This window comes from Sinohyriopsis cumingii, chromosome 2 (assembly GCF_028554795.1).
Source record: "Sinohyriopsis cumingii isolate HCF-2022 chromosome 2, ASM2855479v2, whole genome shotgun sequence".
Lineage (NCBI taxonomy): Eukaryota > Metazoa > Mollusca > Bivalvia > Unionida > Unionidae > Sinohyriopsis > Sinohyriopsis cumingii.
Window position 1 is genome coordinate 106392086 of NC_142962.1, and position 18951 is coordinate 106411036.

Sequence of the window (18951 nt, forward strand, 5' to 3'; positions counted from 1 at the left end):
ATCATTATTAAATTCACACCTTACCATAAGCCAAAACACACAGTACAGAATACTGACACATTTCCCATCCAATCCCAATACCTTTTAAGACAACAGAAAAGAAATTGTGAGAAATAACATAACAACCACATCTTCAAAGATATTAGTCAAATTTATTTTAACAGCTATCTGTGTAAGACAAGACAAAGTTTTCGTGACCAAAATGCACGTCTCATAGAAATGAAAGCTTTAGCCAGTCCATGGTAACTATTTTATACAGGTTTCAGTAAAATTTAACACTGGCATGAAAATTTCAATCCAATCAAACATTAATTAATCTAACTCACCTGGTCTCATTATGAATACTGTAGAACTCTGAGAACAAGTTTTTCAAATGCAAAATTTGATTAATTAGATTCAGTGGATTTCTTCCCTCTTGCAAATAAATCCATTACGAACTCAAACTAATATTGTTGTTCTACCTTTCCTCTTGATAACACAATTCTGCTATCTATGAATAATATCACTTCCCTATGGTTTAAAGATACCCATACAATTCTCAAAGTCACTCAAAATCTCCAAATAAAATTCCTCTGATGAAAAATAAACAGGCCAAGCTGAGCTCCAAATCCATACTGCTACAGGTTTCTACAGGTAAGCACCCTCAAAACAAGGCAAATATTTTCTTGCAGGTTATGAATCAGTGTCAATTGTATCAGATCCCAGTATCAAACCATTTGAATAAACTGGGAACTAGTAATTTAGTTCCATAAAGCTCACTTGTCCATGAATAATAACCGACACAACCAAGATGTCAACAATGAACATAATGTCACAAATCTATTTCAAATGATCAATCCGTCTTGCCAATGATGTAAGATCTTCCAGAACAATCCACTGCTGAATATCCTCAAGATATCTCTTGTTCCAGAATTTGGTATAAAATCAGTATTTATTTTGTGAATTCCTTTATAAATTTTAATTTATCTATCCCATGAACATATCTCTGTATGACCAATAATAGAAAGCTTATTCTACAATTATCCTCCACAGAAGTCTCTCCAAAATTCCACAGCTAATGTGATAATTTCTCCAACAATTCTCCTTCTCATAAACATCCATCAAAATCATGAAAAGCCTGTGAACTTCTAATGCAGCACTTCAGACAGAGGAAGTAATGAATTTGTCCCACAACTGAAGAGCTTCAATCCTAACCTAAGGACCAAGATGCCCTGGAGACGAAACAATCTTCTTTTTTTCTCAACAATGCAAGCAATAAAGGAAGGTTGAGCTATTGTAGTAGTGGATAGGAGACAACAAATGAATCATCCCTACTTTATCATTTATACTGGTTAAAGACCACTGACCAATCCTGCTGTTGACCAATAACTCTTTGTCAATTTCAGGACTTAATGGCCCATTCACCTGTGAAGAGAGGGGGGGATGGGTTATCTTTCATGTCCAGTAATAATATGTGTGCTAATACTGCTTCAAGCTCAGACTAAGTACATTTTGTCTACACATATTAGTACACTTCCAGCAAAGAGTCAAAGGTTATTAACAATGTCAATAAATCTGTTTCTATGGAGATAATGTAATTACTGCATTATCTGTGGATTGCCAAAGTGCAATTATTGCCCACCTGTGCTAATGGCAGGCCTGTTGTTTCACATCTGCACAAGCAGAGGTCTTGTAATGAAGGCATACAATAACACAAGGATACACGCAGGTCAAAACTATTTCACTCAATTCAAAATGGTCTTCACAGTTTTAGAGAAAAAAATCACATTTTATCTTATTTTACTATCTTCTGCAGAGCAAAAGTTTGTGACTATGTTCATGAGTGACTATGTTCACTGATAAATTGTTCACTCAGAGGACAAACGATCAAATTCACATCTGGTATTAGCCATAGACAGAATGACTTACATAAATTGTTTGATAAAAAAAATATTACAGGGGATAAAATAAGTTATTAGCTATAGATGCATCACAAGCAACCCTGCTCAATAACAAGTGACTCCTCAGGGTCTTAAACAGGAACATGTTGGGAAACACCAGTTAGGAAAAGACTGGAACTCGGGGGCCCTGAATACTTTAATTTTTAAGAGGGCCTCAATGGAGAATATGCTTTGACTAAACAAGTCACACTCTAAAAATAGAAGTAGAAGTAATTATTTAGTCCAACAAATTTTAGGGTCTCAGGCTGCCTAAAAACTATGTTTCCAATCTGTCAACCATCACAGTGTTTTGTTGCTGACCTTAGCAATTTCCCTTCCCCCCAGGGTAAAAAAAAAATAATAACTAAAAAATATAAATAAATTTTAAAAATTCCAAAATTGATTTTTGAGTCTAACTGAGCAAATTTTGCCTAGAACTTGAAGCACTTAGTACATTATATATATACTAATCAAATTAATATATAATGGTAATTTTTTTTAAAAAACCTACCCACCTACATTATTTTAAAACAAGTGCAATTGGACACAAAAATATTTTTTTACCTCATCAATGCAAGCAATATCCCATATAGAAATATGAAGTTGATCAATAAGGACCATAACTCTATCCAAAAAGAAGCGGATACAAAAAGCCCATAAAAAAAACACTTCCAGATCTAGGAAACCATGTTCACATAATATTTCATCAGAATACAGGTATCTATTGACTTATGCGATTTGAACTAATGTGAAGTTTTACATTAACACAATTGTATATGATTTTTTTTTATTAAAATTACTTTTTAGTGAAGACTAAAAATTAATTAAATTATTCGTCTAAAACAAAAACAATAGGATTCATCAATGGCTAAAATGAATGGTATTAAAGTTAACTGAGCTCATATTTTTCCACAAATTTTTTTAAAGGCAGTGGGAACACAAGTACCACATAATTCATGGGGTAGCTGTATGGTTGTTAAGCAGTGAAATAACTGGTCAAGGGTCATAACTTTACCCAAAGTGAGGATGAGGCTAAATCCATAAAAGACAGATCCAGATCGAAGAAACAATGTTCACATCATACTGCATCAGAATATTTTGAATGGTTTTGGAGCTATGAAGTTAATTGTCAAGGGCCATAATCCTACCCAACCTGAAGATGAGGTGTCAAAACTCTTCAAGACATATCTAAGTCTATGAGATAAAGAACACAACATATTGTATCAGAATAAGCTGAACAGTTCCTGAGCAAAGTTGATAACAAGGATCAGCAGTAAAAGAGATTTAAAATTGCTGGAATTGCTGGGAAAATGGCAGCAACTCACTTTTAAAAGGCACATACACATGTAACAGGCTATTCACCAAACACGTGGCATTCGATTATGTGTATGGCTTGAACAACTTTGATAGTTATAAATGTGAATAGAAGGACACTGGATGACTGTAGTAAGCAATTATTTTTATAGGGCTCCTGCACCTTGCTGTGGATCCCAAATATTAAATGACACAAGCAGCCAACAAGTTACATAAATTTTCACTCCCTCGATAACTCATGCCTAGATAACTCACAAAACCACTTAAAATGCAGGCTCAGCAATAGATCCCAAATATTTTAGTACAAAATACCCACCCCCAAAATTAATCCCTAATAGTTGAACATGAAGAAAATTGTGATCAAAATTGGTAAATGACAGCTGATACTTTGCCTGTTTTATTGTCACAAACAGTGGTTAGTACCTGGAAATTTGAATCAACATCATAAGATTCTCAACTTTTAATAAGTCATCTATTTTGTTAAAATTTCTTTCCAAACAACTTTCTCAGACTACTAAATAACAATATCCAATGAAATACCTACCTACTAATAAATAAATACCAATTATATACGTTTTGTTATGTGAAATTCATTTTTAAATTCTGCCTTTTAATTTGGTTTCAGTGTAATCATCATTAATGTGATATACAGTGTATTGTATTCAGATGTAAAAAGTGTCACTTTACCGTCACAACTAAATGGTTCATAAAATGCACATGTCACAAGTTAGTGAAGTTCATAACTGTTGCTAACTTTCCCTAAATGTTCATTGAATGATGTAGTTTACAGATGTATTTACACTTGCATAAACTAAATGTATATACCTTGCTTAATTTATGCAGTATAGATAATATCCTGCAACTAGTTTTGCAAGTTGCTCTAAGTGTACAATACATGGTATGTTGGGATGCATGAGTTTCATGAGCAACGGTGAGCAGGAACTTTGCATAAGAGCTGAATTGTATAATATGGCATTCTTGCTACGGGATTACAAGACATACAAGCAGTACATTTGCAAATTTTTTAATCATGTAAAGATCAACTATGAGATATCTGTGAGTATACCTTCGCATTTATTGTATTTATTTCTTGCAATTTTATTTCATTGACATCATAAATTTGTAGTCTTTAATAGTTTGAATGTTTACGATGTATCACTGCATGTAATAGTACAACATGTATCATGCGGAATATTTATACCTCAATGTAACTCAGACAGACTGCAAGGTATTTTTGTAAAATGTATCACTAATACCCATAGTAAGCTAAGTCACTCATTTACGTAACAAAATGCCACTGGTTTTATCACAGATATCTTATTTATGTTGGCTGAGTAACGAATCACAATGTATGAGGAAAATGAGTTTAATATTTTTATCACAGAATTGCAGAGATTTTGTGTCATGTAAGCTTATTCTATTGGGCATTTCTTGGTTCAGTTGAACCTGCATTAGTGGACACATCTATAAAAGAAACACTTCATCATAAAAACATTTAGGAACCCTTTTCTTATGTTTAATTGAATATTTCACCAGCACTGAGTGTCAACACAACATGATAAAACATTTTTATGATATGGCATTTATTACAAAATTGATGTAAATGTACTAAATCTGGGTATTCATAATAACAACTTTAATGATTTTAATGACCAACCTATAAAAAAATTCTAATACATTTCTTTTGTCTTTCCAACAGAGTGCAATGGAACCAATGCAGCAGCTCCACCTGGCAAAGCAAAGGGTGACTAGTTCTTTCAAATTTATCTCTTGGAACAAAATGACCCTCATTAAACCATTCTTAACTGGCTGTATGTAGTGACCTCACTTAATGAGGCAATCAAACTTTGAAGTACAAGGGAAGGCAAGTATTTATTATGGTAAAAGAAAGATAAATCTTAACAAATTGGTTTGTTTACTGGAGTTCTACAAACACAAAGAAATTAGTCTGGACTTCTTGTCAAGGCCAATGAAATTTTCAACCAAACTTGTCTGAATCCATACCCCCCCCCCCCCCCCCCCCCCCCGTGAAATGACAATATCAGGAATTGAGGAATCAGTTTACAAGCAAGAAGTATAAAGTTAATTTGAATAAATGAGCAAGTAGGCATTATAAACAGAAGATTCATCAATTCAGAAGAATATTTGATTAGAAGAAATCAATTTTTCAATGCATAAATTGCAAAAAATATTGTTGCGAAAATATTTAAAACAAATATTTTTCCTTTAATGTTCATGTTCTAATATATTTGCTAAGATGACATTGATAGAGTTTGGCTTATAAAATGTCAGGCAAAGCCATAAAACATTACTCATCTGTGTGTGTATGTGTGTGTGTGTGTGTTCTCTTATAAGTTCAGTTTAGCTACAAACAATAAAGAACCTGATCTGCCTTCACATAATGTGCCAACAGATCAGAGTCCATATTGTTTACTCCTAACAAACTGCACAGACTGAGATCTGCCGGCACATTATGCAAGAACAGACCTGGATCTATGCAATTTGCAGTTGAACTCAACAAATAACCAAGTATACAGTATTCAGAGTTTTATAATATAGTAACAATAAAACGAAAAGGAAAATACACAGTGCCACTTCAGACTTCCTTGGAAGTGAAGGCTTGAAATGAATAATTAAAATGCACAGTTCAATATTCATCTTTATATTACTGGTTAAATTGACACAAATTTTATCAAGAATCGACAATATGCATTTTATATGAAACCTGTACCTGGCATTTTATATGAAAACTGTACCTGACTGACCTAAATTTCAAAGCTGATTAACTTACTTTTCCAAGGTTTCTGGTAATCTTGACTAGAAATTGTTCAAAGCAGGGGACAAACTGGTAATATCATTGGAGAGATAACATCAAATCACTTGGCGGGTGAATAGCAATTTTTATAATTCGGTGGTAAAAACATGAAATATTTCTTACATGAATGAGCCAGATAAGCCTTTATGTGCAGCACAATGATTTCAAAACACAGCATATACTTGTATGTAATTTGGGTCCATCTGCAAACAATATGGACCCTGATCAACCACTGCATAATGCACCAGCAGATCAGGGTCTGAATTGTTTGTTCTACTGATTAATCCCAACAAACTGAACAGATCCAGATCAGCCAGCACAGTATGCCATAGTAGATCTGGGTCTGTGTAGTTTGCAGTTGGATTCTTCTTATAAGCGAGTATATACGGTAAATGATTATAGGAAATTTGATGATCACCATGTAGTGTTAACACCAACATCAACATAACAGATCTGGGTCTATGCAGTTTAGGACTTGAATCTATCTATACACAGTGTATGGTTATTGGAAGTCTGTTATCAGTATGTGTCATATGAAAACACTCCTCTCAAGGTAATTGGTATAAGATTATTTTGATGTGTAATCATGCAAGAAAAATAATTAAATTGGGTTTACTCCTTTGTAAGTAATTGATATAAGATTATTTTGATGCGTGATCATGCCAGAGAAACAATCAAATATGGTTTACTGTGTTCAAAGATGTGCCAAAATACAGCAACATGCCAGGCCTTAAAGCACAGGTATCTTCTCTCAAGGAAGCCTTCAAACTTCATCAACTATTCAGAGATCCCTCAATTCTGCAATCTCCTTCCAGTAAGCTTGCATCAATTCACACTTCACAATTCTGCATGTCAGTATCTCTGTTTTTCTGCCTATTCAAAGAACGTTTGTAAAACATTAATTTCAATCTATTGTGTATCAATGAGATCCACCTGAAGAAATTTGCTTTGAGTTGTCAGTGAAAATACAAAAGAAGTGACAAACCTGGACAAGACATATTTTCTCATAATTCTGCAGACTTAGTGTCAGCTTTCTTAAATCAACTTTATTTTGTCCCAAAACATTCACTTATATTAGAATCAAAATGTCACATCATTATAGATTATGTTACAAAAAACAACTGTTTCAAAGTTTCTCAAGTTTCTGTATCTTCATTCATTTTCGGTCTCACATCACCATTATTTGTCCAATACTAATCGACCCATATGTGAGGACTCTTTGTGTCAAAATTGGTTAAATTCTATCAATAAAGTTGTGTAAATATTTGTGTGCTTTTAGTAAGAGCATCTGAAAGAATTTAATGCTTGGACAGATTAATTCAAATCTGAGCAAACTGAGAAGCTATAAAAGGTTCTTTATTTAGTTGTTCTAGTTGTTCTAGGATTTAACGCCATTTTTCAGCACAAGATAGGCTATACATGGCGGCCAGTATAACTGGTGGAGGAAGAACCCTGGAAAACCCAGGGAAGAACCACTGACCCACGAGAAGCTACTGGCAGGCTTTCCCACGTACCCACGCTAGCCGAGCCTTGGACTCGAACCCACGCAGACAGAGGTGAGATGGCAGTGATCCAGAACGGTGAGCGCTTTCGACCACTCGGCCACTCGGGGCCCCTCTTTATTTAGTAACCGCAGCCATATTTGATGGCAGATTTATGCCACTTGTACAAACTTAGAAGCCCTTCATGCCAGATTGCTTTATTTAAAAGTTGCTAAAAATCTGTTGAGTGGTTTTCATGAAGAAATCATTTAAAAGGATTTTTCATCTTTAGTAATGGTGGACACATCTGATAGTAAATTTGAAAGCCCTAAATACCAAAATGCTTTGTCAAATTTGTTCAAATTGTGCTGAGCAGTTTGAATAGTGTGTGTAGGTGTGTGTGATTTTGATTTTTAATGTAGCTTTAACAATTTTTCAGTCATATTGCTACAATGTCTGCAGTTTGACAGTTTATAGTGATGTTTAGCACTGAGTCATCATGCCATAGACATCTAGCATATGTCCCACCAAGTCAGATTATCATGACACCAGGCTGACCAGTCCTAACACTAACCTCTTAATGCTCAGCGCCAAGTTCAAACCCACGACCTCCCGCATCTGAGGCAGATGCTCTAACTACTTGGCCACTGGAGTGGTCACTTTGAAAAGTCATTAATGGTATTTGGCATAATCTGCACAAACCTGAAACGTCTTCATGCAGGATGCTTCCCATCATGTTTGCTAAAATTCTATTCATAGTTTTTGGCAAAGAAGTCATTAAAAGTTGTTTTGCTTCTACTGTTAGTAACAATGGCCATATTTGAGGGCATCTGCATCAATTGCATAATTTGGAAGATAATCTTACCAAGATGCTTTCCATTCAAATCTGATAAAATTCTGTTCAAGAGTTTCTTTTTAATTTTTAGCAATTGTGACCATGTTTTTAAAATTCTAAATCTAAAATGCCATTATGCCAAGATGATGTGAGCCAAACTTCATTTAAACTGGTTTTGTAATGTTTGAAAAGATCAAAATAGAAATTGTTGATGAATGACAGGTTTTGGTAATGGTGGCAATTATTTATGCCAAAACAACATCATCTGTATAAATCTGAAAGGTGCTTTCTGTACAAATTTACTCAAATTCTGTTCAGCAGTTTTGTACAATACCATTGAAAGTTTTATCTGTTTTTACAAATATTGGCCATAACTGATTTCATAAATCTGACAGACCTTTTAGTTAGGCTGCTCTGTGCCAAGTTTGACTGAAATTGGTCTGGCAGTTTTTGTGAAATCAGTAATTGTGGATGACAGACTATGCAGGAAGGTCTTTACCATAAACTTACATGCCTTTACAACCTGGCCAGTTAAAATCATTTAACACTGTGGTGTAAATATTTGACATGCATAATGACAGTGTCATTGAGTAATTCATAGCTTTTTACATCCTGTGATAAACAGAATCATAAAATTATGTTATTTTCACATGAAATGTTATGAAACTCACTGAATAATACAGTACACCATTTACCACAAGCAACTGGTGCAAATTGTATTTTCAGTGTCAGATGCAATCTTCTGCATGGTTGTACAATGCTAGTGAGGAAGGCAGGAGTTACACTGGTTTAACAGTTTTAAACCTTCATGGACTCATGATTAAAAGAGTGCCACTTCAATTTCTACCAAGACTTTCAATGGTAGACCATTAACCTTGAAAGTGCTGGAACCACAGATGCTGCTGGGTTATCCAGACTCAAGTTTTGAAGTAAATGAGATTACAAGGCAAGATTCCCTAAAAGGGACCTCTATTACCTTCTTCCACCAGTCACCCTTGTTTAAAGAAATAATTTGTACAGACATACCTGGTTCCTCCATCTCAAGTTATTCACAAATCTGCTTTTGGATGAAAGGAAACAGAAATTGATTTCAGTGATCATTTTGTATATCTGTACCAAGTTTATCCCAGACCCAGCTGTTCCTTGCAAATTTAAAACAAGTTTATTGCATTCTCTTGAGAATTCCAATTTCCCAAATCATAATGATTGGTTATCCTAACACAATCTTATGAGTTAAAATATCAAATTTTAAGAATAAAAGAGGTGATAATAGTTATATATTTTTTTTTTTTTACGTTAATAAGATTTCATGTTGAACATTAGATAATGTGACAAAACTGATAAAGGATTTCTCATTTTAATCATGCCTAAATTTGCAGTCCAAGTGATAAGTTTAGCATCTTCACTTGGAATGTACTGAGGCTTTCTTGCTTAAATTGTGATGAAACAGACCTTTTCTGGTTAAAATAATATTTTTCCATAAAGATATAAATGGCCGTCTAAGTCTGTATCTCGTTAATGTGGATATGCCTAGATTTCATTATAAAATAGTAAAATAAATTTTAAGTGTTATGATTTCTTCAAGTGATCTGAGGCTAATAATGATTGAACAAAATTATTAGTTTGGAACACAAAACATAATTGCAGTTAAGATGCAGCATTTAGTTATTCTGATGTTCATGATTCCTCCATCAAATATAAGTCACTGTAGTTCAGTCATTAAAGTGTAAGTTTTGTAATCCAGGAGTCATAGGTTTGATACCTGCTCTGGTCAGCCCAGGTTTGCTGCCTCCCTGTCGTTTAAAAGGCACTTAGCTTATATTTCCTCACATGAGATGGTCAGTAATGTGGATCCAGTACTGTTAAAAACAACAAACCAATTTCCATCAAACCCACCAATATTCTCCACTTTAAAACAGTGAAATTTATCAATAAAATGACAGTCAAGGGAAAGATTTATTATTTTTCACCTTCAGACATCGTTAATGACAAAGTATATCAGAAGCTGTTTTTAATGTGTCAGTTACAATATCCATTATTTTAACCAAAAAATACTCGAATTAAAATTTGCTGGCTACAGATAAAATGGAAGGAATCAAGCAATGCCTGTATTCCATACTTGTCACAAAAGCTTCCCTTACCTTCCTTACAACTAAAAGTATATATTCGATAACTTACATATATGAGCTTTTAGAGATCTGCCTATAGTTTCATTCCAAAAATACATTGCTTCAACAAAAACAGTAATTCAAAGATATTTCCAATTACAATGTTGGGAAATAAAATCCTGAACAAATTAAATTCATTGAACATATAAAAATCCTGAAATTATATGTTATGGTCTAAATGGTCAATGCAATATATAATGTTAATCTACAGGTGTAAATTTGGATGTAAATATTAAAAAGTCAAACCTGGACCTGCATATAGTGACCACCTGTTCACAGTGACCAGGTTTATTTTAGTCTGCCAGCTTTTCAATATATATTTCATTGGTATATGGCAACCACCTGCCCAACACGAGCTGTGACCACAATTTTTAGATTTGATCTAGTGCTGATGCTGTACTGTGTATAAGAGTACAGTATCATAAAAGTTCTTTCCACTGGTCCATTTATTAGAAAGACTCACTTTAACCTACTTACCCACCCACCTCCCTATCTATCTATGCATCTATCTCCCATATGTAGGTCTTTGTCTGTTCCACAACCCACCTCTGAAACTATCTACATCACTACCTTCCTATCAAGACCAGTTTTTGCTGTCCCATTCTCCTGCATGGAGCTTTGACTGTAGTCGTATTATGGAACACCTGAAGGCATGCCAATTCCACGATTTATATGCTTGGCTGACACAATCTCTATGCTGTGTTTGTCACACATCAGTGTATTAGGTTACAAGAAACATTGACCACTCCGGTGGTCTAGTGGTTAGAGTATCAGCCTGTGTAGCAAGAGGTCGTGGGTTCAAACCTCCACCAAATCATACCAAAGTCTTATAATAAAAATGGTACTATCAGCTGCCTTGCTAGGTGCTCAGCATAAAAAGGTTAGTGTTAGGACTGGTCGGCCTGGTGTCAGGATAATGTAACTGGGTAGGACATGATGCTATATATCTGTGGCATGATACCCCAGTGCTAGACATCATTGTAAACTGCTGCACTGCAGACATTGTAGCAATATGACTGGAAAATTGTTAAACCTATGTCAACAATCCAAATCACAAACAAGAAATATTGATTGGAGGAATGAGAAAGTATCTAATACATCTCTGGTAACTTTGGATCCTAAAAACAAACAGGGATATATCTCATCTTGGAGGCAAAAAACACAATATAAGGAATAATTGGTATGCAACCTGTGCTAGCAATCAATAATGGTCTCTGTAAAACAAGTCCTTCTTTGACCTCAAGACACAAGCAATCTGAAAGTGATTTCCGATATAATCGCATGATAAATTCTTTCCAATAGCATATACACTCAACACTCATGTCTAGAGTTGAGGCAATTCAGAAATAATACCATTTCCTCATTGACTTCAGCATTGAAAGCCTTAAAGCCAACTGACCAAGTTTCCTTGTTGACCTGATTTATATGGGAAATTTCTCACACCCCAAGAGGGACAAGGTGACATGGATTCAACACTTGGTTTCATGTCTGATGCTATACAATACTGCAGGTTATGTTTTACCTTTTCTGATCTATCACTGTCCCCTCAAGCTACACAACTACTTCACACCAAGGTGAAACTGATTATCTACAATCATCAAATAAAAGTCAACTTAAACAGAATATATATATATATATATATATATATATATATATATATATATATATATATATATATATATATATATAACCTATACACACATTTTATATCTGAACAGAGATTATGAATCTGTTAGATGTGATAAATCTGCTAAGAATTTTTTATTCTCCATACCAGTTTCAGGATCATTTCACAATCAGTTTATATTAATCCATAATGTGAGTCTGTCTGTCTCTCTCTGTCTGTCTGTCTGTCTGTCTCTCTCTCTCTCTCTCTCTCTCTCTCTCTCTATATATATATATATATATATATATATATATATATATATATGTATATATATGTTTTTGTGTGTGTGGTTTAAATCTTTGATAATCTCAGTTATCATGTCAACCTTTTATCTGACATCTGTGATGGAGTTTACATTGCAACAAATACAGTGCAAACTGCAATATCAAAAACCTGCATAAAAGGACCACCCCATTGCACAATGTTCCACAGGTCCCACTTACACATAATACATATTTTCCTCTAAATCAAGACCACTTCAAGATAGTCCATTAGTGCTTGCTGTGCACAGGTTTTACTATATTGAAATACTGATAGAGTACCTGCTTCACCTTCAGTTATCTTCCAAATATTAATTCTCACTGTACATTAAGGACGACATACTCTTCAGACCTTATTATTTGTGAACTTTCTTATGGCATATCACAATTTCACATCTGTCCATCATTTTAACTTTTAATACATTAAGGAACACTGCAGACAGCTTTCTTATCTACTTCTTCATATACAAGGTTACCTTGGAAAATGGGGGGGGGGGGGAAATATGTACGAAACTATCTAACAAAATTCTGAGCTCAAATGGCCTTGCAATTGTGGTACAATATTTTGAGCTAACCTGACCTCAACACATGGAAATATAACAAAACAACACATGTCAAGCCATCACAATGATCTTCATTATTTCTTTTATTGAAATAGACTTTCCCCCCAAACCATAAAGTACTTTACAAAGTGGTATTATTTGTGGCTTTTGTCCCTCTCCATGGCGAACATGAGAAAGGGCTGAAGCATTAAATTTCCATAAAAAGAAACACAGGACCAGCCTAACAAGCAATATAAGGAGGGCTTATCATGGGGTCTGTCACTATTTATCAGTGTAAAGGACTTGAACAAGATGCAGGAATCAGGAAAATGTAAACAAGGGAAAATTAATTGATTTTATGGAGACAGGAGAAAAGAAAAGTAATCCTCTGAAAACTGACCACACACCTGGATGAGGGGCACCTGTGGGAAATTTAATTAAACTCCCTGAAGGATGATATTTATCAACATGTTTTGAAGCTGTTTTATGGCATTGTGATGTATCACATGCTGACAGTTCTTCCCAGAAAGAATCGATTACAGGGATATTGTTCTTTTTCTCTGTCACATCTACAGTAAAGGACATTATAAATCCAATAATACATTTACAGTTACACCTAAAAAAATATCTAAAATTTTTATTCATAAGTATTCACTGTAATGAAATACCCTGACACCTTGATACACATTTTGCAAGAATTTGAATATAAATATATACATGCTGTAAATGGATAATTACTTTTTTATTTTCTTTTTTTATAGCTTGTTCTTAAAGCATTTCATGACTGTGTTACTGAAAACTTATTTTCAAACTAATTGTCTGAACAAACAACGTTTTTAGTCTGTTGAGGGCTTTAATGCGGAATGGTTTATAATTAATTGCATCTCTTTGAATTAAGAGTTATTATTATTAGCAGTAGTACACCATTATCCGATTTTAGTGTGCCCAATTAGCTCATCACATATAACACTGGGGAAGCTGTCTATACCATTTTCTCTAGTAGAAAATGCCACAATAATAGTCTCCTATTTGCTAAATAAATTTGCAACCAAATGTTGTAAACAAAAACCTTAATATACTGTAAAGCCTGTCTTGAAAGGCCACTGCTATGCAAGACCACCTATCTTGAGAGACCACATTCTGAATGCACAAATTTATTGATTATATAGCATAGTGACCTGTTATGAGAGACCACCTGTCTTGAGAGACCATAATTCTCTCTCTCTCTCTCTCTCTCTCTCTCTCTCTATATATATATATATATATATATATATATATATATATATATATATATATATATACCACCTGTCTTGAGAGACCATACTTTTTTGAGCAAAAGAGGTGGTCTTTTAAGACAGGTTCTACTGTATATAGCATTTATTCATCAAAAATGCATGATAGTTCAAATTAACAAGTGGCCAAGTGGTGTAAAGTGCTCTCCGTTACGGATCACTGCCATCTCACCTCTGTCTGTGTGGGTTCGAGTCTCGGATTTGGCTAATGTGGGTATGTGAGAAAGTTTGCCAATAGCTTCTCGTGGGTTAGTGGTTCTTTCCAGGGTTTTCCCAGGTTCTTCCTCCACCATTAATACTGGCTGCCATGTATAGCCTATCGTGTGCTGAAAAATGGCGTTAAACCCTACTACAACAACAACATCATGAAATTTGCAACTTTTTATAAGAAGTCATCCCTTCCATAAGTAACTAAATTTATCTCTTATACTTATTGTCAAAAATAGTGGTTAGTACCCAGAAATCTGAATCAACATCATGAAATTCTCAACTTTTAATATGTCATCTATTTTTCAAAATGTTCTTTACAAACAACATTCACAGTGCTGTAAATAACAATATCAGTCAAAACATCACAAATGCCTTATGGTGGCAACACTTTAATGTAGGTTTAGTGAACTGAAGCTGATGTTTCAGTTCTGTCTTTTAATTCAGTTTCAGTATGATTACCATTGTATTAAAAGGTAATATCTACCATCAAAGATATGTCCGGAAGCATTTCCCTGAGGTCTAATTAAGTGCTGTCATGTCTTGATATCCAGCTAGTTGAAGTGTTTGTTGTTTTTCTTAAACAGTAGAACCTGTCTTGAAAGACAACCTCTTTTGCTAAAAAATTATGGTCTCTCAAGACAGGTGACCTCTCATAACAGGTCACAATGCTATGTAAACAATACATTTTTGCATTCAGAATGTGGTCTCTCAAGATAGGTGGTCTCACATAGCAGTGGTCTTTCAAGACAGGTTTCATTGTACACAGTTATAAATAGATCTGCTTTGTATTATCATGCTAATTACATCCTATGTATCAAATCAATTCAATGGGGTGAAATGAAAGAAAAGTTAAAGGTATGAAAATCCTTCCTGCGTAAGAGCCAGCAGTCACAATTCCTTTTAAATAATCAATTGATCACTGTTATAAATATTATAAAGCAAGTAATATAATTAAAGTCCATTAATTTTGTCTATTCATTCACAAATTGTAGTGAACTTAAAATTCCTGAATTGGCACTCAGAAATTTCCTCAGGGATGTGAAGTTTCACTATTACTTGCACTGAAATCACAGCATCAGTATTTGACAAACAAAACAATATTTTAAAAAAATCGAGTTTCAACACTGACAATTTTTTCACAAAATAAAAGTACCTAGATTTTGAAAAAGGAGTCTTGTCGCTGTGAATCAACAAAAAGGAAAAGCTGTAACATCATGCACAATGTTTTTTTGCGTATACGGTATGTCATAGTTGTTGAAACAGCTTGGAGTAATGTTGTTAATGATCTTTTAGAGGTTGGGTATCTTGAAAATAAAGGTATTTTATACAAAAAAAGCAAAACACTCAATTGGTTTTCTTGATGTCCAGCATGGATGGCATATCCTTCTTAATTTGCTTCAGGTCTGTCGGTAACTTGTGCCCTATGCTTATAGTGTGGTCTATTTTTTTTTTTTTACCCCTTTCTGTGCAAGTTATTGATGGAAAGGTGCATGACATCCAATGATTTCTTTTAAAAAAGTTTTTAAAAAGAACAAACATACAAAAACATTATGATCTACAACAATGTTGGTAATGCATGCAGGTAGCAAAACTATATAAATAAATACCAATTAAATAAATCTGGGCAAGTGAAATACATGTTTCAAGTTCATCTTTTAATTCTGTTTCAGTGTAATTATCATAAATGTGATATACCCTCTTAATTTAAAATGTTCCCACAATTATATTTAGCAGAATCTAATTTGTACCAACTGTGGTTTGATTGAGACTTTTGGAAGTGTTTGCGGCATTGTTACAATCGATAAAAGAAAAGTAGACCTGCTTTCTAATATCACAGTAAGTCTTCAGTATCAAATCAAAGTAAAATAATTGAACAAAACTGTCAAAAAGCATGCCCTCTTTAAATAAAGTCATTATTATTATTATTATTATTATTATTATTATTATTATTATTATTATTATTACTATTATTATTATTATTATTATGCAAATCCTACTAAATAGTACCTGTTGCCATGGTCATGTGTTAAGTCAAATCATTTCAACTGACCAATCAAACAATTAAAAATATTATGTAAGTAACATCATTAAAGTATTTAATATTAATCATTAATTATAGTAATCATCAATTATATTAATTATTTGCAAATGTGATCAAGGGTAGCAAAGGAACCAAGTCTTCTTCTCTCTACCATTGGTGATTTATTTTTCAGGTCAAAACATAAAAGTGGCAAGCATTTTGCATACACTGATGTTAATTGATTGAGCAGAATTAAAATACTTCCTCATGATAATGAATTTAGAAGGAAATACATGCAAATGCTTTATCTCCATTATTACATTATTATAAGTCAAAACTGCAGCCATCAATTACTACCTTACCTTGTCTGTCAAATACATTGACAGTACTGTCATTGTATATTTCATATTAATAATAATGAGACAAGTTATACTAATGTTTAACTCCTACCAGCCTGGTGATTTTCCCATTGAAAAAACAACTTCAAAACCTAAGATGCAACATCAGTACATGAAGAAAGAGTCCAAAGAAGAAACTGCACTCGCCTAAGTCTTAAATCAATTTTATGGAAAAAATATTTTATTTTACAAGAGGTGTTCCAAGAGGAATAAAACCACACACACACACACACATAGATATAAAAGTGCATGCTGTATGTAAAATGGGTAAAGTGGCTACGAAGAGCAGTTGTATTTATGCAGATACATTATCATTAAAGAAAAGAACATCTATACAAAGTTTGGCAAATTTTGAATTGCCTTCCTAGGTTTGCATGGATTAGAAAAGAAAATATACATATCAAACCATAGTTTTAAACATGAAAACGTAAATAATCATTCCTGCGATTTCAGGGCTGAAATAAATATCTAAACATTTTAAGCAGTTATAGATATTTCAATATAAAAATGGTATTTGAGTGACCATTTGTTTACCTAGCAAGCTGATAGCATGTTGTAAATGAAACAAGGTGAAATATAAACTGAGCAATGTTGTATTCATTTTGAAGGGAACAATTTAAGCCTTCTAATCACCTGAAATTCAAAACTCCAACTTGCAAGTTAACAATAAGGTCGAAATTCCAAAAAGTCAAATTACTAACAATGTTACCATTTCTATTCTTTACACTCCTGAAAAGATAATACGTAATAGGGCAAGTTGATGAAGATAAAGTAGGTCATATAAAAGTCAGTAAGTCCTTAAGTATCAATCAACCAATGTACCAATCAACCAATGTACCAATCAACCAGAGCTCAAAAATTACGTGAACTACTTGCTGGTCATTAGTAAGAAGCAGTTGTAGTCAATATTGCATACTCTTGAATGAAGGATCAATGTAAATAAGTAATTGATCCAATTCTCATTTTATTATTCATTCTTTCATTTTCGATACTGCTAATACTTAAATATCTTTTTTATCTGTCAAATTCTTATCAACTTAAGGAATTTAGTGGAATTTTACAATTTGTCATCAGATACTGTATGCATACCTGTGTACTATAACAACAGCCTATATGCATACCTGTGTACTGTAACAACAGTCTATATGCATACCTGTGTACTGTAACAGTTACAGTCTATATGCATACCTGTGTACTGTAACAACAGTCTATATGCAGAAAATTCAACACTAATTCTGAGTTTTGATGAATATTCCCTAAATAATTAAATGACTTCAGTGACCTTGTGATTAGAGCATGTGCCTCAGATGCAGGTCACGGATTCAAACCCCGGCCGAGTCATACCAAAGACATATAAAAATAGGTACTAACAGCTGCCTTGCTAAGTGCTCAGCATTAAAAGGTCAGTGTTAGGACTGATAAGCCTGGTGTTCAGATAACGTGGCTGGGTGGGACATCGTGTTTACATGTCTGCAGCATGATGCCTCAGTACTAGACATCACTATAAACCGCCACACTGCAGACATCATAGTGATATGATTGAATTTGTTTTAAAGCTACATTAAAAATCCAGATCACACACACATACACACTCCTAATAATTTCTTGAATTTAACTGACTTGTTTGCTTCTTGTTCTGGAGTTTCGGTCATTATTGAAAACAACTGAAGCTGTTTGAACTGGTGACGTGGTGAGGACAAACAAACAAGGCTACATACCATGATGGTATTTTTACATTATTTTATGTAAATAAAATCTCAGTAAATAAAAACAAAAAGATTTCCCAGTAGATAATTATCTTGGGAAAATACAACAAAAGTCCCTTGAAGGAGCTAATGCTCTACTGACCAAAAAGAATTTCCAGGAATTCAAGAGAAGACCATTTCTTCTTTTTAACTGCCGAGTGTTGAAACCATCTCTGATATTTCTGAGCAATAACAAGATTTTCAAAATAGTCACTTTAGCAGCCATATTTGATGTAAAATCTATACCATTTTCATTTAGGACCAGGTCAATATAATGTTTGTGAAA

At 33.8% G+C, this 18951-nt stretch overlaps 2 protein-coding genes across 5 annotated transcripts in view; one reads left to right on the forward strand and one right to left on the reverse strand.

Moving 5' to 3' along the window:
- Window positions 1–18951, forward strand: part of LOC149805565 (uncharacterized) — a 460129-nt gene that overhangs the window by 227701 nt on the left and 213477 nt on the right. The window lies entirely within an intron of this gene.
- The window catches only part of LOC149805567 (apoptosis-stimulating of p53 protein 2-like), a 238937-nt gene that overhangs the window by 90460 nt on the left and 129526 nt on the right, over window positions 1–18951 (reverse strand). The window lies entirely within an intron of this gene.